The following is a 22,712-nucleotide window of genomic DNA, read 5'->3' as shown; positions in this document are numbered from 1 at the left end:
CCTGCAGAAGAATGCTACTATTTTAGCTGCATATTAAACTACTGCTTTATCAAATATGTTGTACATTCAACATCTGTCCTTTCCACAGCTAGTGCCTGCTAATTTGATGTTAAAGAACATTTTTTGTTTAAGTAACAGCTACTGGAAAAATTTTAATCCTTCTCAAGGGCAGTTCACTTGCAGTTCACATTCACTTCTGAAGAAATAAAAGTAAAACAGTTGTCTTAACCTTCAATATTTTATACACAAACTCTCCAGCTATGGGTAACGCATATTTATTTCATCAAGTTCTCATTCAAACTGTTTGTTTTTATTATTATTTTCAGATAATTTTTCCTGCAATTCATGAGTATTTACTATCAAAATACTGTATTTCATCAATTCTGAAATGTACATTTTTTTTCTTTACATGTTAACATCTGTGAAATCCAGACAGGTTTTATAGTTAATTCCATCGTATATCTTACAACTAATTGGCAGCATTCTTTCTTTCTTAGTGGAGCATAGTGGCTCTTTCTCAATCTCATGTCTCAGCTTAAATGTAAACTCCCCAGAGCACTTGATCTATGATGGTCCTCCCTGAAAATTTCTAAGGCGGCCTTTATTCATTTTTTCATAGCATGTAACATTTTATAATTATTTACACATTTATTTTAAAACTTATTTTGAAAATTTATGAACATAAACAAAAGTAAAGCAAACAGTATAATGAGACCACAGACTATAGCATTTTTCTTTTATATTTTAACTACTTTCCCTGCTATACTGGAAGCTCCAATGGATAGAGACTGTATCTTTTTCTCTTCTTCATCCAGGACCTTGTACTCATGATAAACACTCAACAAATTTTTTTATTTCAGTGAGAAGGAAAGATGATGGCACAACTGAGAAAAGCAAAACAAGGAGGGAAGAGTTTTGAGGACTCAGTTGGTAATTTATTCATCAGTCTACTCGCTGCCAGGCTCTGTGCTAAGCATTGGGTTTCAACGATAAATAAGAGAAAGTCTTATACAAAGTCTAGTGGAGAAAGATATAAGAAGAAGTAGTATTTATTCACGGCCACTTATGTTCTGGATATAGGGCTAAGCATTTCAGAGGTATTGTCTCACTTAATCCAACGGCAACCCTATAAGAAAGTATTTATAATACCCATCTTGCACCTGAGGAAACTGAGGCTTATGAAGGTTAAATACTTGGTAGCAGGTTACAAAGCTGGAAAGTGGTAAAATCAGATATAGAACTTAATATTTCATTCTAAAGCTAAGCGACTAAATAGCACTGCACTTCCAGATGTGCACTACCCAACAGAGCACTATGGAAAACGTTACAAGAGGCATGCATAAGGCATGATGGAAGTAAGCAGGGAAATCTGAAGAGTAAAAAGGTAAAAGGTCTCCTTAGAGGTGACCCCTGAGCAGAGTCTGAAAGTTTAAGCAGGAAATTGCTAGGAGATACAGTCTGAGGAAATAGTATGTGCAAACAAATATGTAGGCACTTGAAGGAACATGGTATACCCAGGTTACTTCGAGGAATTTCTGTTTTATTTTTAAAAACTGGGTGCAATGAATAACATTGTGCTAGGAGCTTTGGATATGAGACAAGAGATGAAACACTATGAAAAAATTATGCATGAAGCACTATGAAGACATAAAGGAGGAAGGTGTGTGTGTGTTTTTAATTTTTGTTTTTGCAGCCTGAGGGGAATCTGGGAAAGCTTCACAGAAGGGATGAACTTTTGCTGGATCTTGAAGGACAAATTAACCATATTAGAAGGAAAAGGTAGGCAAAGGGAGTGATTTGCATAAAGGCATGGCTGTTTGATAAAGCAAAGAACACTTGGGGAACAAGAGCTAGATATGGCCAGATTTTGAGGGAGTCTAAGTCTATTTTGTGTGAGTGGCAAGAGATGAGGCTGGCAGCAAGTGTACAGATGTGATCTTCAATAACATTGTTTACTATAAAATTAACTGCCTGACAAAAATGCTTCAAAGCCACAGTTATTTAAAAAGCATGGTTCTCACAAAGGAATATATAACTCAACAATACCTAGAAACAGACCTATATATGTACATTGGAATTTGGTGTACAATAATAGTGGCATTCAGATCAGTGGAGAAAGGATAAATCATTTAATGAATGCCAAATAAAAACAACTGTTTATCCATTTGGAAAAAAATATCAAGTTAGATCCTCGCCTTCATAGTATATAAGATTTGGATTCTATAATAATAAAAGTGTAATATGCTAATTAGACCAGACGATCTACCGGACGAAGCCATGGAGGGGGCTGAGGCAGCCACTGCAGTGGTGGGGGCCAAGCCCCTTGCACGAATTTCATGCATTGGGCCTCTAGTTAAATATAAATAATAAGGCCATAAAATTATTTATAAAATAACATTTTATGAAATAGAATATAAATTTTATAGGAATTTTTCAGTTAAAACAGGAGACTTTAAAGAAATGTTGTTCTGGTGGCAGACTAATGTGACTTGCGTACCAACATGAAGATTATCAAGTCCACCCTGTTGAAAAAACAGGAAGCACAGGTCCAAAGCAGTACTTCCAACACCTTTCTTTTTTTTTTTTTTTAAATGCAGAAAATATATTTATGAAGTAATAATATATATTGTTGGGGGCCAGCCCCAGCAGGTCCAGGGGTTTCCCAAGGTGTGGACGGAGTCCGCGAAGAAGGAATGACACGGAGACAGCGTTCAGGTGATCATCATAGCCAGGTTCCTATCCCAACACCTTTCTGCTAGTCAGGACTACCTGGGGGAGCTCTGTAAACCCCCCTAGAAGCATACCAGAGCTCCTAGGCATAGGGAGAGGCTTAAAAGAGAGACCTTTTTAAAATAAAAGTCTTCATTTAAAAAAATGCACATTGATTTTCAGTAGCATTAATCAGTGATTAATTAGTAATTTTACTGAGACTGAAAAAGTACTTTAATAAAAAGTGTTCATGTAGGAAAGTAGTATGGAAACTTCATGAGATAAATTTTCACTTACTATATCTAAACTTTTGCTTGACAACGTGTACTTTTAGAGCGTTAAAAAACACACATATATCCTGTGACCCAGCAATTCTTCTTATAGAAAGATAGCTAATTAACTATGGATGTGTATAAAGATAGATGTACTCATTACACTGATGTCAATAATAATAAATTGGAAATAAGCTAGAATCAGTAAGGGAAATTATTATATATCCATATAATGAAATACATGGCAGCCATTAAAAACAAAGTCTATTTATTAACATGGAAAAATGTTCACAATATATACTGAGTAGATAAAGCAGACTCTGATGGAATTATGTATTGTACTGTTCACTTTTGTGGAAAAAAAATCTATACATAAAATTTATATATGTTATATATATTATGTTATGTATATGTGTGTGTGTATGTGTGTGTGTGTGTATATACATATATATATATGTATATATATAAAAGGCTAATGTGCTAAGTATCCCTCTCACTGTCCGACCAGTCATTATGATGCACACTGACCATCAGGGGGCAGAAGCTCAATGCAGGAACTGACGTGACGTGCACTGGCCAGCACCACAAACCTGGTGCCCACAAACCAACACTCAGCTTCACCCAAGTGGGACACAGGCTCCTGCACCACCCCAGAGTGACCCCTCACCAAATTGCAGCCAATGCTGCCAAGACCCCATGGCACAAAATGTGGCCCACAGTCCAGTCCAGCCCGGAAATGGTCGCTGTGGGTGCCAGGTAATGATGTCACATAGCAACGCCTGGCTTCCTCTTCCTAGTGACTAGCCTCCTTGGAGTTTCTTCAGCCCAGGAACACGACTTGCTTTATAGCCAGTTACAAACATTTTACACTTTAACCAAATGTCTGTGAAACATTTTCACGTGCCTCATCTCCTTTGATCCTTACAGAAATCCTGGGGTAGGTAGATAGGAGACTTAGTAGAATCCTATTTTCTTTTCACTAGCCGGAAAACAGAGATTTAGAAAGTTTAGAAATTTGACCTGACTGAAAAGAAGAAATGGTGTAACTTGAAAATGACTTCAGGTTTTCTCACTGCACAGAATATAGTCAAACACTGCTGCAGTTAAATATTTTACCCTTTGTTCTCCTTGCGTGATCATGATCTACAATAATAATCTGCTTCGTGTTGATATTTACTGCTGTGTTGCCGACAATTACCTGAAACAGAAGTTGGGGTGCTTCACTGGGCTGGAAAAGCTAAATCAGAAAGCAGGTCTAATTAAGCAAGTTTATTCTATCTCTATATATAAAAGCCTAAACGACCATCGCAACTGAACGAATGACCAAACAGGCTGCGTGGGGCAACCAGGCTGGCAGGGGGGTTAGGGAGGAACGATCAAACGACTGAGCAGTGGGCTGTGTGGGGCGACCAGGCCAGCAGGGGGGTTAGTGAGGGGCGACCAAACGACAGAACAACAGGCTGCGTGGGGTGACCAGGCCAGTGGAGGGGGGGGCAGTTAGGGGTGACCAGGCCAGAAGGGGGGGCAGTGAGGGGCAACCAGGTCGGCAGAGGGGGGCAGTGAGGAGCAAACAGGCTGGCAGGCAGTTGGGGGTGACCAGGCTGGCGGGGGGGGGGGGAGGTTGGGGGTAACCAGGCCATCAGGGGGGCAGTTAGAGGTGATCAGGCAGGCAGGCAGGCAGGCGAGCAGTTAGGAGCCAGTGGTCCCGAATTGTTAGAAGGATGTCCAACTGTGGGATCGGGCCTAAACTGGCAGTCGGACATCCCCCGAGGGGTTCTGGATTGAAGAGGGTGCAGGCTGGGCTGAGGGGGGGCCCCCCCCTCCGCCGTGCACGAATTTCATGCACCGGGCCTCTAGTATATGTATAATACATATGAATCATCATCACCAAAATGTTAACAGTGATTACCTCAGTGTAGTGGGATTACAGTGATAAAGGGCAATGTGTGTTTTCTAAAATTGTCTACAATAACTTTTTATTACTTATGTAATAAAAACTTCTTTTTTAGTTATCTGCATTCTATTCCAATCACACAAAGTAAAAGCAATGAAGATCTCTTGTAGCCCGGCAAATGCCAAATACTGAATCACACTATTTGTGATTCACAAATGAAAATTTCTAATGGTTATTTTAAGAAAAGGATAAAGGTCAACAGACTATGTTACTTTCTTAACAGACTGGAAGTAGAAAGTCTCTAGTGTTTTGGTGGATATGAAAGGAATGATCTAGCTTCCTGCTGGAAAGGAATTATTTCCTTGGTCTAACTGATTGGGTTCAATAAGGTCAGGAATGGAAACTGTTTAGTATTTCACTTAGCTCTCAAAAACATATGTTCAGCAAAATGTCTGAGTAACTAATAGGCAGACTGGGAAGAGCACTTAATTTGAGAAGGAAGACATAGGTTCTAGAAATTACCACACAGCCATGTGGTACTAAACTATTTACTTACTTAACTTCTCTAAAATGCAACCTGATCATCTGTAGACTGAGAACCATGATAATCCTAGACTCCTCTCCCACAGGGAGCCTGCAGTGGGAACTGAATGAGATCATCTTCCTTTGTAAACCACTCAATAAATATTTGTGGAATGAGTAAATGACTATACCATACACAGTAAGTGTTTCACACATCTATAAATATAATGAACACTGTAAAATATCCCCACTAAAGCTATACAATATAGATTCATGTCTAAAATTCTATAACCCACAACTCCTCACACTTCTAAAACACACATGAAGGATGTAACAACCCTGAGGAAAAGATTGTGCCACTCCTTTTGGCTTCTCCCACCTCTCCTTTCTACTCCTTTTCTCTCCTTATCCCTGCCATCAGAAATAAGCAGAAAGTGAAGGACTGGTTCTCTGTATGACTCAAGTCAGTGAAAGACACATCTCTTTCCAAATATCTTAATCAAATGCTACATTTTAAATATGTAAGTATTCACCTTTCTTCCTGAAATATGGTAAAATTTTACGACCATAATTTCAAAATTTCACTTGCTATTCAAATAAGCATTCCTTCTATAAGCATTCTTTAATTTCCCAAATGAGTATGCTCTGTCTTCTTCCCACCTCCATAAGATTTTTTTTTTTGGGGGGGGGGGGGGAGTACTTCTCTTGTAGTACTTATCACAGTTGTCCTTTGTTATAAATATCTGTTCACATCTTCTCTCCTCATTACCTCACAAGTGCCAGGGGATTGTATTTGAGAGCTTGTGAGGCTTAGCATATTAAATACTACCTGTAAATACTCAACAAAAACTTAGGGTATGAATGGATGATGACACACTAGGATTTAATATCACCTTAAGAGGTTGAAGCCCAAGTCAAAATAATTAGGATCATAGTAACTGAGAAAATACACAATTTACCTCAATGCATTCATTTAGTAAATATTTAATAAGCGCCTACAGTATGCCTGATATAGACCAAGGTATGCCATGATGAGTAAGACTCAGTCTCTATCTTCAATGAGTGCATAATCCTATTAACACTCAATTGTATTATTTTTACATTTTATTTTGATATATTTTTAGTACGGAAGAGTTGTGAAGATATTATAGAGCAGCCGTGGGCAAACTACGGCCCGCGGGCCGGATCCGGCCCATTTGAAATGAATAAAACTAAAAAAAAAAAAGACCGTAGCCTTTTATGTAATGATGTTTACTTTGAATTTATATTAGTTCACACAAACACTCCATCCATGCTTTTGTTCCGGCCCTCCGGTCCAGTTTAAGAACCCATTGTGGCTCTCGAGTCAAAAAGTTTGCCCACCCCTGTTATATAGAGTTCTCATAGCATCTTTACCCAGCTTTCTCTAACATTAATACTTTATGTAACCATGGTACAATCAGTGAAACTAGGAAATTAACAGTGCTACAAAACATTAATTATAGACTTTAATCTGATGTCCCCCGTTTTTACATGAATGTCCTTTTTCTGTTCCAGAATCCCTCATTACATTAGTTGTCATGTCTCAGTCTCCTCTGAATTACACTTTTAATAACTTTTTTCCTGTTTATAGTAACATGTTTTCTGAAAAGTATAAAAAAAGGAAAAGAAAGAATAAAATCTCTAATACTACCCCTTCCCGCACTCCTAACATCTATAGTCTACTGGTCTTTTTTCCATGTTCTATGTGTATACAAATAATTTTACTTTTCTTAAAACCAGGAAATTTAAATATATAGTCTTTTGCATCTTTTCTCTTGTCATTGGTTCAGAAATATTTTTCCAATGTTTAAAAATTCTTTTAAAATATTATTTTAATAACAGACTTCAATGTTACAATGAATCAGAATTTAACCATTTCCCATTTTATACTACTATAAATAATAGTACAGTGAGTATCCTTAAATATGAAAACAGGACATATAATAGATATTATGATGGATAAGTAAAGTATTAGTGATGCAGCCAGGAGAAACACCTAAACCTAGCTTTGAGCAGTAAAAGATCAGAAAACACTTGCTAGAGGAGGTATATGTGATTTAGGTTCTGAAAAATGAGTTTATTCCTGCATCCGTTAGTATTTAACCGAACAACATTTATTAAGTGCCTTTAATACCCAATTACTATACTGGGATCCAGGGATAAAGAAAAGGACTAAGGCTCTGCATGGGCCTTAGTGTCTAATCAGAGAGGCAGATACTTAAATAGAAAAACCTCAACACAATGAGGCAAATACTATTATCACAGTGCTGTGTTTGAACAAAATGGTCTGGGAGCACAGAGAATATATTTTAAGAATCAATGGTAGTACCCTAGCTGGGTAGTTCAGTTGGTTAGAGCATTGTCCCGATATGTTAAGGTTTCGGGTTCGAACCCTGGTCAGGGCACATACAAGAATCAGCCAATGAAGGCATAAATTAGTGGAACAATCAATCAACCAATCTCTCTCTCTCTCTCTCTCTCTCTCTCTCTCTCTCTCTCTCTCTCTCTCTCCCTCCACCTCCCCCCGGCCTCTTCTCTCTCTCAAATCACTAAATGTATAAAACCTTAAAGAAAAAGAATCAATTGTAAAAGTTAGAAGAGTTATACTTGGGTTGATAATAATACATATGAAAGAGGTTTCAGTGAAGTATGATTTACAGTGTATCAGCAATATGAAGGAGTTCCTTAAAACTGGTAAATTATTTTTGTTTTTGTTAATCCTTACCTGAAGATATTTTTTCCATTGATTTTTAGAGAGAGTGGAAGGGAGGGGGAGAGAGAGAGAGAGTGAAACATACATGTGAGAGAGAAACATCAAGTGGTTGCCTCCCACACAAGCCCTGACCAGGGCCAGAGATTGAGCATGCAACCAAGGTACATGCCCTTGACCAGAACTGAACCCGGGACCCCTCAGTCCACATGCCGATGCTGTATCCACTGAGCCAAACTGGCCAGGGCAAAACTAGTAAATTATTAATAGGGATGTAAGGTATCCAGATAGAGAGAAGTAATAGTTCAATTATATTCTGTACTGGGGAAACTGCAGCTAGTATCACATTCATTTCTGAGAACTCTATATTTTTAATCAACTTTTTTGAGATATGTCACAATAAAATGTACCCACTTAAGTGTACAGTTTGAAAAAAGCTGACAAGTTTATACACCATGTAACTACCACCACCAAGATAAAGAACATCATTCCTAAAATTTCCTTGTGCTTCATTTCAATCACCCTCACCCACAGACAACCCCAGCAACCACTGTTTTGCCTTTTGTCACTAGAGATTTGTCTTCTTTAGAGTTTCATGTAAATGGAAGCATACAGCATGCACTTTCTTTGCTTCTATTGGTTTCTTTCACTCAGCATATTTTTGAGATTCAGCCACGTTGCTGTGTGAATCAGTAGTCAACTCCTTCTATTGTCTGTGAATTGTATTTATAACACCAGATAAACTGAAATAAAAAGAAGCTAGGCCACAAGGTAAATAGAAGCTAGGTTCTATGAGAAGTCACTGGGGGGGACAGTCTGGTTAATACTGAAAGAGGGACATATAAAGAACTTTCATGTGAAGAACAAACAGCCATGTTCTAGGTTATTCCGGAAGGCAAGACCAAAACGAATGGCTGCACACACAGGCAGTCAATGTACGGGTTTCATATGCTTTAAAAACAAAAGTTTCTCCATATCTGTATCCATTATTTACTCTGAAATTATTAGCTTACATTATTTCTATCAGAAAGGACAATTATATTACTCTTTTAAGCTCTACCTGATAATCAGCTCTATTTAAAAATTTGATATTTTTTATTTGTTTAATCTGCTAATTGGCTCTTTACTACTTGAACTTTTTTCTTTCCTGACATTATAACAAATTTTTATTTATTATTATCTTATGTTAGCCCCACTTAATAGTTTTATTTCTACTACATTAATTTTATAGTCGTTTCCTTTCCATCATTTTTTCCTTATTTAATGACTAGGGACTCTTTGCTATACAACAGACCCCATTCCCAGCCCCTCCAAAATCCCACTAAAAGGAAGAGGCCACTAGATTATTATTCTACTCCACCAGCCAAAGTTTTGCCATGAGGTCCTTAGAAATCTCTAGTCCAGCTCCCACAATTCTCAGCCATGTCAGAGAAGCTCCTATCCAATGCAGAATGTTGAATTCCAACAAGACTCCAGGAAAAGAGGACAAAGAAAGACAGAGTCCTTGACCTTCACTTAACAAAAAAGCAGTCTGTACACACTTTGCAAAAACACGGAGTCTGAGTCTCTTAGCTAGAAAACAGGCCACCTGGAACACTGATGACTATTTCTATTATCCCACATAAAATGTCCTGGGTACAAAAACCACACCTATGGGGGTGGGGAGTTAGAGTGGAGGAATTGCCATTTAGGGATTTGGACCAAATAATTTGAGAATGAATGACCTTAAGTTGAATATATTTCACCTAATACTTATTAGGCACACCCTCATTTAAAAGGGTATATCTAACAGCCTTATATGACTTAGGACAAGTGGTTGTCAAATTTTTTTTTCTAGCAATCTTGGGACAGTTCTCTGGAATGTCTCAAGCTCTCTATTATGACGCCAGTTCTTGACACAGTACTCAATTAGTGTTTCTTGATCTAAACAATAAAACAATCTGGATTCCATATAAAACAAAAATTTACACTTTCCCCAGAAGACATTCATGTTTAGATGCACTGTGTCCTTATATTTATCATGGGTTTAAGAACATGAACAATTTCAATAATATTCATGGGACATCACTGGGATAGTTATCTGCATTCCGTTGCCTATATGCTTATCTTGAGAACCACTGAGTTGGCCAATGAGCCAACACCCCCTCTTCTATAAAAGTAAGTGCTCCTGCCCTGACCCGGTGGCTCAGTTGGTTGCAGCATCATCCTGTGCACCAAAAGGTTTGGGGTTTGATTTCCAATCAGGACACATACCTAGGTTTCCAGTTTGATCCCAGTTTGGGGCACATATAGGAGACAACCAATCAATGTTTCTCTCTTACATCGATGTTCTTCTCTCTCTCCCTCTCTCTTTCCCCCCCCTTCCTCTCTCTAAAATCAATAAACATATCCTTGGGTGAGGACAAAAACAAACAAATAAAAGTACTCCTTTGGCTAACCCATAAACACAGACAACAATGAGGTGATGGCTAGAGGGAAGGGGGGACTACAAGGGGAGAAATGAGAATATCTGAACTAGATATTGAACAATAAAAATAAAGTTATAAAAATAAGTGAATGCTCCGTAAAAGTACATGCTATCAAATATTATGTGCAATTTTTGAATTGATGTTGCTAAATAAATCAGTAAGTCATTGTATTTCTACTTCTGTGTATGGATAATACTCAATTTGGAACAAAATTAATATTTTAAACATGTTTAATATCTCAAAACTATGCAGTTTGAACAAACAATAGCGTTAGAAATAAAATTTATACATCCCAGCTAGAATAGAAAAGGTCATCTCAAAAGTTTAACAATGAACATAAAATCAGTCCAAGTGGGGTTATAATGCTTAATTGGAATTTTCTAAAATGTCCCATGTAATGTCTGAACTTAAAAAAAAATTAGCCAAAAAGGAGCCAAACCCCTAAGAAGAACTAGTAAACAAGTGATCAAAAGCTGGTTGTGTAAGGAGAGACACAGTGGAGGAGAAAGCTTCTCCTTTTACTTATGCTTCTGTACCATTTGAATTTTTTTAAAAAATATATTTTATTGAATTTTTACAGAGAGGAAGGGAGGGAGAGGGACAGAGAGTTAGAAACATCGATGAAAGAGAAACATCGATCAGCTGCCTCCTGCACACCTCCTACTGGGGATGTGCCCACAACCAAGGTACATGCCCTTGACCGGAATAGAACCTGGGACCCTTCAGTCCGCAGGCCCATGCTCTATCCACTGAGCCAAACCGGTTAGGGCACCATTTGGATTTTTGTTTTACCATAACCATGTATTCTTTTTAGAAAGATTTCTTTGTTAAGCTACCACATAAATTGATAACAGGAAAGGTCAAGCCAGAGAAAGCATGGTACTCCCTGTGAAACCTTACTACATGAGTTAGGATATATACTATGTGAAGTATTGCACATTTTAAACCTCTTTTCCTTATTATTTATTACCACAGAGCACTTCTGCAAGGAGAATGGAGAAGGGAACTATAAGATTCTTCACATAAAGCCAGTGAATTGTGAAGTGTCACGTGACAGTGACAGCTGCCTAAGGTATCAAGCTTTGTGAAGAGGTGTCCTAATTTCTATTAACTGGCCTGTAGAGAACAGATTTAATCTCACATCCTGTAGAAGAAAAAAAGGAAAACAGGTTTCACTTTCTGAAGGCAACAAAAGTAACCAAACATTAGAGCTAAGAAAATAAATACAGGTCCATGATCCCTTAGCCATAATTCCAAAATCCAAAAACTTCTGAAAACCAAACGTTTTCTGTAATTCATTTTGTGGCAAAACTTGATCTGAACCTAATTGGCAGCAAAACCTGACCTGAACTAACATGAGACTATTTATAGTCTACCTACTAAAGCAAGGATAGTCATAGCTTTGGCTGCCGAAATACAAGTGTATTTGACTATAAAGTGCTGCCCCTGACTCTGCAGGGACATTATATAATATATGTTAAATGCACCTTACTAGCTTTCCAGTAAGGGACTAAGGACCTAAAAATGGGTTTTTATTAAAAAGGTCCTGCTGACCTCCACTGAAATATATAATTGTTTTCTAAAAATATCTTAATAAATTCATGTGAACTAATTCATTTCTTTTTAAAAAACTTATCACTATTAAAACATTCTACTTTGAATTTCTATAAATCTACAACTGTATTGTTAGAATATTTTATACCACTTCGACATTATTTTAAGTCAACCTCTCTCTGAAGATGACATTACAATTGACCTTTGGCAATAGGATGGTATCTGAATGGGATAAAGATAGTAAAGTTAAACGCAGATCTCTGTCAATATGCTTTGATTTTTTCTTGTTCATGTTAAAAACAAAACAAAGGGCATGAGATTTTCTCAATGTATTAAAGAGGAACATTGATTTAAAAAGTTAATAAGCACCAATTTAAATCATTTAAATAATTAAAATAAAAAGAAGTCATAAAATCTGAGTTGTTATCAAGAAACAGAACACAAAATAAAAGTCAAGAAATAGAACATGTACAAGTAAGCAAAACGATATATTTTAGCCCAGTGATGTATCAATTCTAATATAGTGTGTGACTAAATGACAAATGATAACAAAGCTTGCAAAACTCAAAGGTCTCTATTATAGAAAGAAAACTGTAAAACCAGATTAAAGCCAAGAATAAGATATAAGACTACTAAGAACCTATAATTAACTATAATGAAGAATAATTTAGAAGATTTCCCATGAAAAATAGGGACAAAATGAACATTTTAATAAACATAAATACAGTACTATATTTTAAGCCCTTGTATCTACATAAAATAAAATTGGTTAATTTTTGTTTTTCATTATTTTTTACTATACACCAATCAATCCTGCCTCCTTCCTCAACTCTCTCACAAACACAACTAACCAATGCTAGAAACAATGCAGCCAAACAGGAACCTCATTTCACAACTGGTAGACATGAAAGCAGTGAAAACCTCTCTTAATAAATGTGTGGGATAGAGAACCCCCAATTATTTCTGTCTAAAGGAAGCTCAAAGAAACTAAAGACTGAAAAATAATTCAAAACACCCAACGCAACCTTAGTAGCAAAATTGGTTGTTGCGCCCTAACTGGTTTGGCTCAGTGGATAGAACATCACCCTGCGGACTCAAGGGTCCCGGGTTCGATTCCGACCAAGGGCATGTACCTTGGTTGCGGGCACATCCCCACTGGGGAGTGTGCAGGAGGTGGGTGATCGATGTTTCTCTCTCATCGATGTTTCTAACTCTCTATCCCTCTCCCTTCCTCTCTGTAAAAAATCAATAAAATATATTTTTTAAAAAACTGGTTGTGGCTACATCTTGGAATCAAAGGACAATGCTATCTTTACAAGTATTATTTACTAATTTATGGTTTTAAATATCTAAGAAAATATGCGGCATCAACAATAGTATATATAAAAACATCACTGATAATATGGAATTCTAAATTAATTAAAAATAAAAATAAAGAACTTCAGGGTAAAGTTGGATTTAGAAGAAAAATTTCCTACTATAGTTTTCCTTTTACTTAAAACAGAATTGAAAGAGGATAAAAAATAAAAGAAGACAAGGATCATGACTCTTTGTGTTTACTCTTTCTAGCCAGTGCCAAGCCATGGGCATCTCTCGGGACAACAGGCACAAGCGCAGCAATACCTGGGGCAAGAGAAAGCCCCAACAAACGATGCAAAAAGATTTGTTCATCAGTTTGGGTTGTTCATTATATTCCACAAATGAGTGAGATCATGTGATATTTTATCTTTCTCTGACTGGCTTATTTTGCTTAGCATAATGCTCTCTAGTCCCACACATGCTGTTGCAAATGGTAAGAATTCTTTCTTTTTTACCACAGCATAGTATTCCATTGTGTAGATGTACCACAGTTTTTTAATCCATTCATCTGCTGATGGGCACTTAAGCTGTTTCCAGATCTTAGCTATGGTGAATTGTGCTGCTCTCATATATTAAAAATAGGTTATCAGTTTCTCTATTATGAGAATGTAAAATGTACCCTGCTTTATAACATAAAAAAAAAAAAAAGATGAGATAGCAGGATGCCCTGCTGCCAACACTAAGATTGGCCCCCACCGCATACACAGTCCATGTGCCGGGAGGTAACCACAAGTACCATGCCTTAAGACTGGACATGGGAAACTTCTCCTGGGCCTTGGAGTGTTGTACATGCAAAACAAGGGCTATTGATATTGTCGACAATGCATCCAACAATGAAGTGATCCGCACCAAGACCCTGGTAAAGAAATGCACCATGCCCACCGACAGCACATCGGACGAACAGCGGTACGATCCTACCGTGCACTGGCCCTGGCCTAAAGAAGGGGCCAAGCTGATCCCCGAGGAGGAAGAGATTTTAAACAAAAAACAATCAAAGAAAACTCAGAAGAAATATGATGAATGGGAAAATCAGGCCGCAATCAGCAGTCTTCTAGAAGAGTAGTTCCAGCAGGGCAAGCTTCTTGCATGCATTGCTTCAAGACCAATGTCGCTAGGCAGCAGAGGGCTATGCACCAGAGGGCAAGGAGCTGGAGTTTTGTCTGAGGAAAAAGCAAGGCCTGGAAGGCAAATAAACCCTCCTCTCTCCTATCTTAGCTCATGTAATGCAGAGGAAGAGGAAGAGGAAGAGGAAGAGGAGCATGACAAAAAGGTACTAAGGTACAAGACCATCGAGGATAAAGAGCAAGCCCAGAGGATACACGTTAAGTTAAAGAGTGTCCAAACTCTCTACTACAAGATTTATTATAAAAGAACTATAAAGCTATAAATTCAATTAACTAAAACTAGAAAGAAATTATAAAGAAAACCAAAGTTGAAAGCTAAAAATCTAAGAATTTAATCCATTACGAATATTTTTTAAAAGTCCTTGTTTCGCCCTGGCCAGGTTGCTCAGCTAATTGGAGCATCGTTCTATACACCAAAATCTTGTGGGTTTGATTCCGTCAGGGCACATATGTAGGCTGTAGGTTTGATCCTTAATTGGGGCATGTATGGGAGGCAGCCAATTTATGTTTCTCTCTTAAATCAATGTTTCTCTCTTTCTCCCTTCCTCTCTAAAATCAATTTTTTAAAAACACACATATTCTCAGGTAAGAATTTTTTAAAAAGTCCATGTTACCTAATTGGGGGTGAGAGTGGGGCTAATGGGACATTCAGGTGCTAAAAAACAAAGACTTTAGGAAAAGAATTTTACCTCCTCCCCAAAGAATTATATAAGGTTGCATTAATGTAGTATACATACACCAATCTACTAGGTTCTAAGGATATTCCTTGGTTAATTACTTAACAGATCCAGATTTAAGGCATCTCTCTTTGAACTAGGTCATTCACATAATTCCTAGTGTAAGCCAGATACAGGTATGTGCTCATGCTCTGGAATTCAGCATCTTATATGAATAACTTTGAATTTAAATTATGAAGGTATTAATAATGCTGTACAGGTATCAGAAACCAAGTTTACCTCCTTTTTATCATGCAATGTATTTTGACAGAGTGATCTTAGTTTCCTTACACAGAAATTAGCTAGTCTACCATCATGACTTGAGCTTCCACAGTTGAGTGCAATGTAGTGAGGAAATATACAAAAGTATCTAGATGTCAGCTGGAGAGAGATCTGTATCATATAAAAACAATGTAAGAAGCTTACTAAGCCCCGGCTGCTGTGGCTCATTTGGTTGGGTGTCCTACCCGGGCACCCAGAGGTTGTAGGTTTCTTTCCTGGTCAGGGCACATGCCTGAGTTGTATGTAGGCTAGTCCCCAGTGGGGGGCATGCAGGAAGCAGCTGATTGATGTTTCTCTCTCTTTCTCCCTCTCTCTTTCTCTCTCTCTCAGATTAATAAAAACATTTTTTTAAAAAAGAAAGCTTACTAAGAAGCAGTTAAGTGCAAGTTGTAAATACAAACTGATACTAAATATATACCAATAAATACATAGAAACATTCAAATGAATGTTATTTTTCAAGATATACCCCCCTAAGAAGTTTCAACTTTATTTTAATTAGGTTGCCATCACTAAAAATATTTTGCAACTCCTATTTTGCTTTCAAACTAGTTTACAAATCAAATCACACAAGGAAATCTGCCTCATAACTCTGAACTCATTTTGGACCCCCAACAGTATTAGCCAGACAAATCATTTAACCAGACCAGAAAAATGATTCTTGGTTGCCCCCCAAAATCAAATCAACCTTGTAAGAATGAAGGTTTTCCTCTACGGAAATTCCAAAAAATGTTTCATACTCTGGGAGCAATTCCTAAATGATTCCTTAGATGTTTCAAGAAAAGGCAAGACTGCCACTTCCAGAAAACATGGAGGGAGAGGGACCAGATGTACCCTGCACCTGGAAACAACTAAAAATACGGACAAAACATATTTTCAAAACACTGAACATCAGGCAAGGAAGGACAGTGATCCTGAGAAATGGTAAACTAATAAGGTGAGCCACACAATTGCCCGAGCTTGCTGCCTAGGTAGTTTCCAGGCCACAGCACATGAAAGGGGAAGCCAGGTGGAACTCAGGGACCTCTCTTACTTGAGAAGATAGAGCTGAGATTCTGGGGAGGCCAAGACAGCTAGAGTTTGCAGTGTACAGTACTGCAGAAGAAAGAGCTGCACAGAGAAAGAGGTCTACAGGGGACCCCTCGAGTGTTCAGCTGAGTATTAGCTGGATAACTAAGAAAAACAAGCTAACATCACACTTAATGCTACAAAGCCTCCCCCCTGAGTTTGAGGGGGAAAGCAAGGATGCCCATTCATACCACGTGGGTCTTGAGGTCTTAGCCAGTACAATAGGCAACAAATAGAACTCAAAGGTAAGAAATTAAAATTGTCTTTCTTTGTAAATGATGTAATTGTGTATGTAAAAAAACCAAACCTACAGAAATGCCACTAGAAGTAATGAAGGAAACTAACAAAGTGAATTTTTATTTATTAGTCACAATCATATCAATAAAACTAAACTGTACCCAAATGAAGAGGTCTCCAATAAGAAAGGCTTCCAAGAAAAATAACATTTAGAGAAGGCTTTCTGAGAGTGAAACAGAGTATTTTATATAAGGCATAGCCTTTATAAAGTATGGGGGGGAAGGGAGGAAGTCATATAGAATACAGAGAAAAGATTATATGAAAGAAGGCCAAGATTCAAAACTAGTGAATAACAGTTGATAGATGGAAACAATACAGGAGCCTGGCTCAGACACAGGTGCTTGGATTTCACAAAGTAAGAAAGCACAGGGTGATAAAGAAGAGAAATGAAAACAGAATGCAGGAAATGTTTTCTGGAGAGAAACTGGGAACAGGACAATTGACAGGAAGCTATTTTAATAATCCAGACATAGCCTGAGGATGACTTAGAATCGGCACAAAAACAAAAATGAAAGGTTCAAAGTCCAAAGCCAAAGAGAAAAGAGCTAAAGGATTTGACAATGTTTCAAGAGTCAGTGTTTCAGGATTTCAAGATTCAGGTGCTGGGAGGATAGGTTACCAGTGATGGGACCCAAAAGAGCCAATAACTAACTTCTTAAGGGAGTTCGTGAAGCAAGGCCCCTCTCAGCCTCCAGAGTTAGCCTTTCTGAAAAGCACCTAGAATGGTAAAGCCAAGATCTAAAACACAGGAGGTTAATGGAAAACAAGAGAAAAGGACAGTAAATACACATTTTTAAGTACAGTAAATAAAAGTCTAGAGAGCATTCACTTCAAACGCAAACATAAGGCATCAGTGTTGAGCCCTGGCTCTGGAAGGTTCGGGAAGCTTAGGGTGGTGTCACAATGTGCTGAGGCCAACTCACAAGCTGTGTGTGGGGCAAAGGGTTCCCTTTTTAAAGTTTTCAAACCAGCCCTTCCTGGCTTGAAATGTGATGTCTTTTGCATTTTCATTCTCTTGTTTTGTGTTGTGTTGTGTTTTTTTTGTTCCTACAAAGAGCCTTTTCATTAACTGTTTTGGTGTTTTAAAAACATTTTTTCCCTCTGGGCTCATGTTTTTGGCCTTATACTGGGACTGTAGTAGGGGCATAAAAAGATTTCTCTATACCAACCCACAGACCTACCTGCATGGTTTAAATGGGAATCAATAATTAGTGTGCTCTTTCATTAAGGGAATAGAAAGCCAAACTGCAGATAAAAACATCATAAATTTTAAACACTTTGGTATTCTATATAATAAAAGGCTACTCTGCAAATTGTCCCCTTGGGAGTTTGACCAGGAGAACGGGAATTCGATCGCTTGCTATGGCGTACGCTGACCACCAGGGGGCAGCGCGGAACATGGCAGGTGACCAGCAGCCGCAGCAAGGTGCTGAGGGAGCAAGGGGAGGAGGAGGCAGGGAGGCTGGGAGGTGGGGAATCTGATCGGCTCTGATGGCTGGCCGAATTCGTGCACCAGGCCTCTAGTACAAATATAAAACTCTTGCAGTGAAAAGAAGGTGGACAAAATAGTTGGTGAAAATTTTGTTTTAAAATCTGTTGTCCATTAGTATATCTAAGTGGAGAGAGTTTATATTTAAAAGTCCCACAGAAATATACATGTAGGTAAAATATCTCCTCATGAACCTTCCTTTCTTTACTCTGGTTGAGAATCTCTCATGAAAAGGAAATTACTAAGCATGATACACCATCAGCAAGATCTTCAGGGGAGGAAAAACATATAGCTCTGTGGAGGGCCTCAGTTTCATGTTTTACTTTGTATCTCCTTCTGCACTTCAGGACAGAGCAGATGCTCAAGATATGTCCTTTTTTAAAAAAACTGATTTTAGAGAGAGAAGAAGGGAAAGGGAGAGAGAAAGAGGAAAAAACAATGATGTGACGGATAAACATCGCTTAGCTGTCTCCTGCACACACCCAACCTGGGATCAAACCTGCAATCTAGGTATGTGCCTTGATTGGGAACCGAACCCACAACCTCTTGGTGTTCAGGATAATGCTTCACCCAACTGAGCCCCACTGGCCAGGGCTCAAGACATTTGTCTTGATATACTGACTTGGGCCTAAGTTAGGAAGCCTGGGTCACTTCCACTTTTTGAGGTTCTTATTATGTTCTTAAAATAAGCACATGCCAAAACAGCATTATAAAAACTGTGGTATAGTTTTGCCCTGGCCAGGTGGCTCATACATCAAAAATGTTGTGGGTTCAAGTCCGAGTCAGGGCACATACCTTGGTTGTGGGTTCGAACCTTGGTCAGGTGTGTAAGGAAGGCAGCTGACGATGTTTCTCTCACATTAATATTTCTGTCTCCCTCTCTCTTAAAAAAATCAATCCTTGGGTGAGGATTAAAAAAGAAAAGAATTGTGATATGTATTAAATGTACATATTTATTCAATTAAAACACTTTGGGGAAAAGAATACAGTGTAACTGTACTATTCACAAGATACCAGGATTCATAAACATGTTCATTTGTCATAAACCACAGGTAGTATGAACTGGTAGTTGAAATAAGTTTCAAGTTATAATCAATATCTTCTTTTAATCCTGTGAATTTATCTATTAGACTCTATACCTACTATGTGCAAACCATTCTGCTGGGGAACCACAGAAAAAATGAAGTAGTATAAACTTGTTTTGAGCTCAAGGTATCCAAGAGAGAACCCTGGCATCTTCCTCTTCTCCAGCTGAGCAACTATAAAGAACTTCTAATGATTATCATTCCACCTATGCCCTTGGGAGGAATCTGGTGGCCCTGACCCATCAATTACCTGCTACTTTCTCCAGTCAAGCTTTAATTTATCTTTCTCTTCTGGGTTTTTCTTACACACCTTTAAACAGGTTTCCTATTTTACCTTAAGATATTGCCTTCTCAACCTTGCCCTGCTTCTATATTCTCCTTCCTTTCTTTTCCAAACATTCTGAAATAAACTACACACAGCTACCACTCTTCCTACCACCCATTATCTCCTTACCCCCTAGTAATCTAGGTCAATAAATGAACATACAAAATGTGTATTAATTGACATTTAATAGGTCAGTTAGCATCTTCTGAGTGTGATCAGCACTACCAGAGTTTAATCATCTCTTTGTGAAAAATATCAAGCTCCTAATATGGAAAGCTGAGACACTGGTTAGCCAACCAAGTACAGACACTCCACAGTTATATTTGAAAACAATTTAGTGATGATAGACTGAAAGATGGCAAGGGAGGGGGTGGATTGGGGTCAAGGGGAAAGAGAGATGGAGAGGGAGGACATGAAAGCAAAGAGCTATTGAACTAAAGAGGAGCAAAATGAAGGAAAATGGGCTAGATTTCCATTCAACAAATTCAGTTAATGCTAGTTCAGTGAACCACTTGGAAAGTTATAAAATATGTACTGTAAAGACTTTCAAGCTATAGGAATCATCTTACACGTACCCACAGACCCTTCTGGGCAATCCTTTCCAATTTCATCCCTTTCACTGGTTCAGTATTTGGCTCTTGTGAGAGATACAGATCAGCACTCACCTCAGGTGATCCAGAGGTCACTGCCTTTACCCTCAGCTCCTAAAGATAAGTGTAAATGAGTCACAGCTTTCTACAACTCCACCTGAAATCATTTGCATGGTTGAAAGTACTATCTACCCACTTGAGCATGTTCATCAGAAGTGACAAGCACCATTCTGGCTTATGATGATCTTCTTTGAATAGTACTTCATAATGCCTTTAGGAATTCAAATATACAGAAATCACATCATTATTTCTAAGGTCATTTCCAGTTCTAAAATGCAGTATAATCTAAGAGTCTGAGTGTGACATGTCACAGTTAACCTCTCTAAGCTAGCTGTTGGCTCTGTATCCCAACATCAGCTTTATAAAGCATACCCTGGTGCCAGTCATTCTCCACATACTGTCCTAAATATGCTGCTTCATGCCTCTGCACAGGCTGTTCCCTCTGCCTGCAATGCCTTTCCTTCAGGGCTTCAATGGGAGTGTTTCCTCCCTTGAAAAGGCTACCTTGATCTCCAGTTGTGTTGATGACTCTCTTTTTCACCTCTGCCGCTTCCCTTGTACTGTCCATTACAGTGCTTATTACACCAAGTGGCACTCATCTGGATCCTTGTCTGCCTCACCCACCTGGCTGTGCACTCCTTAGGAGGAAAGATCTCTTCTCATCCCATCCGTATCGCCCTAGCTTCTAACATAGCATTCAGCACATGGTATACCTCAAATGTTCAGTGAAACTGTAGGTATGTGAGTCCCCAACATATGAAAAGGTCTTTAAAGAAATAACCATTTTGATCATGTCTGCTAGTAAAGATTAAAAGGATACTCATTAAAGTTTACAATGACTAAATAAAATTTTCAGACAAATTGAAGTTTTTAATTTCAATCTTCTTTCTGTAATCTTAAACCGTTTACCCATTACAAGTAGAAACTAAAGAAAAATATAACCTGGAGACAAGTTAAAAAGGAAAGTCCGTCCCTGCCCCCACGCATTTAATTTATTTAAACCATTATAATGACTAAGGATTTTTTAAAATTCTATTTTTAGTTCTCTTTCCCAACTTCACTTCAAAAACATTTATTGAGGCCCTACTATATACAACAGTGCTAAATACTGGTGCTACAAGCATGAACAAAACAGGGCAGTTTTATTCTCGTAGCTATGGTCTAGCAGGGAAACAATATACAAATATTTCATTACAATTGTATTAAGTGCTCTGAGTGTTTAAAAGGAGCACATCTCCTGGTCTGGGCTGGGGGTGACTATGAAGTCACTAAAGAAGTAACATATAAACTGTGCTCTGATGGTTGAAGAAGCATCAACTAAGGTCAGGGTGGGAGGCTTACAGACCACAGGAATAGCAAGTGCCAGGAAGAGACCTTGAATGGGGAGGAATATGCATCTCAAGAACCAGGAGGGTCAGTGTGCAACAGTACAGGCAGCAAAGGGGAGAATGGCATGAAAGGAGGCAGAGTCTTCACTGGCACCACGTGAACAAGACAGATCAGGTACTTATTCTAATGAAGTTTATGTTCCTGAGAGGGGATAGCAGGGTCTGGGAGACTCATTAGGGAAGAAATATGATCAGACTTATACTTGTCAGTTTTTTTAGATTTTTTATTGATATTTTTTAGAGAGAGAAACATTGATGTGATAGCAAACCATTGATCAGCTGCCTCCTATACGCCCCCCACCACAGATAGAGCACAGAATCAGGGCATGTGTCCTGACCAGGAATCGAACTGGCAACCTTTCAGTGCACATGACGATGCCAAACCAACTGAGCCACAGCAGCCAGAGCTATATTTGTTTTTTAAGTAAATGTTTTATATTTGAAGTATAACATATATAGAACAGGTATGTAGTTTTAAAAGATTTTTCTTCCTGCAGTTTTAACAATTCAGGGGCAGAGAATTCCATACTTACAAAAGAAAAAAACTGAGGTTCTGCAAAGCCAAGTAATTTATTTGAGGTTAATTATTCAAACATTTGAGTGCCTACAATATGGCAGGACAGTATAGCATGTGTTTGGGGATGCAGAGATGAATGCGATAGTCTTGCTCTTAAGAAACTCACAATCTAGTAAAAAGAAACAGATCTTGAAACATGATACAGTATAGTCCATGCTGGAAATGAGTAAAGTATAAGGGAGTAGAGAGAAATTAAATCTCTCT

General features: G+C 38.2%; 1 protein-coding gene and 1 pseudogene across 2 annotated transcripts in view; one reads left to right on the top strand and one right to left on the bottom strand.

Annotated features, from left to right (window-relative positions):
- The window catches only part of TNRC6B (trinucleotide repeat containing adaptor 6B), a 229,884-nt gene that overhangs the window by 199,925 nt on the left and 7,247 nt on the right, over positions 1-22,712 (bottom strand). The gene's annotated exons all lie outside the window — the stretch shown is intronic.
- LOC139005790 (small ribosomal subunit protein eS8-like) lies at positions 13,733-14,702 on the top strand (annotated as a pseudogene).

Source organism: Myotis yumanensis, unplaced genomic scaffold, assembly GCF_028538775.1.
Source record: "Myotis yumanensis isolate MYYU_CA2020_CCGP unplaced genomic scaffold, mMyoYum1.0.hap1 SCAF_3, whole genome shotgun sequence".
Taxonomy (NCBI): Eukaryota; Metazoa; Chordata; class Mammalia; order Chiroptera; family Vespertilionidae; genus Myotis; species Myotis yumanensis.
This window is presented reverse-complemented; position numbering and strand designations above follow the sequence as displayed.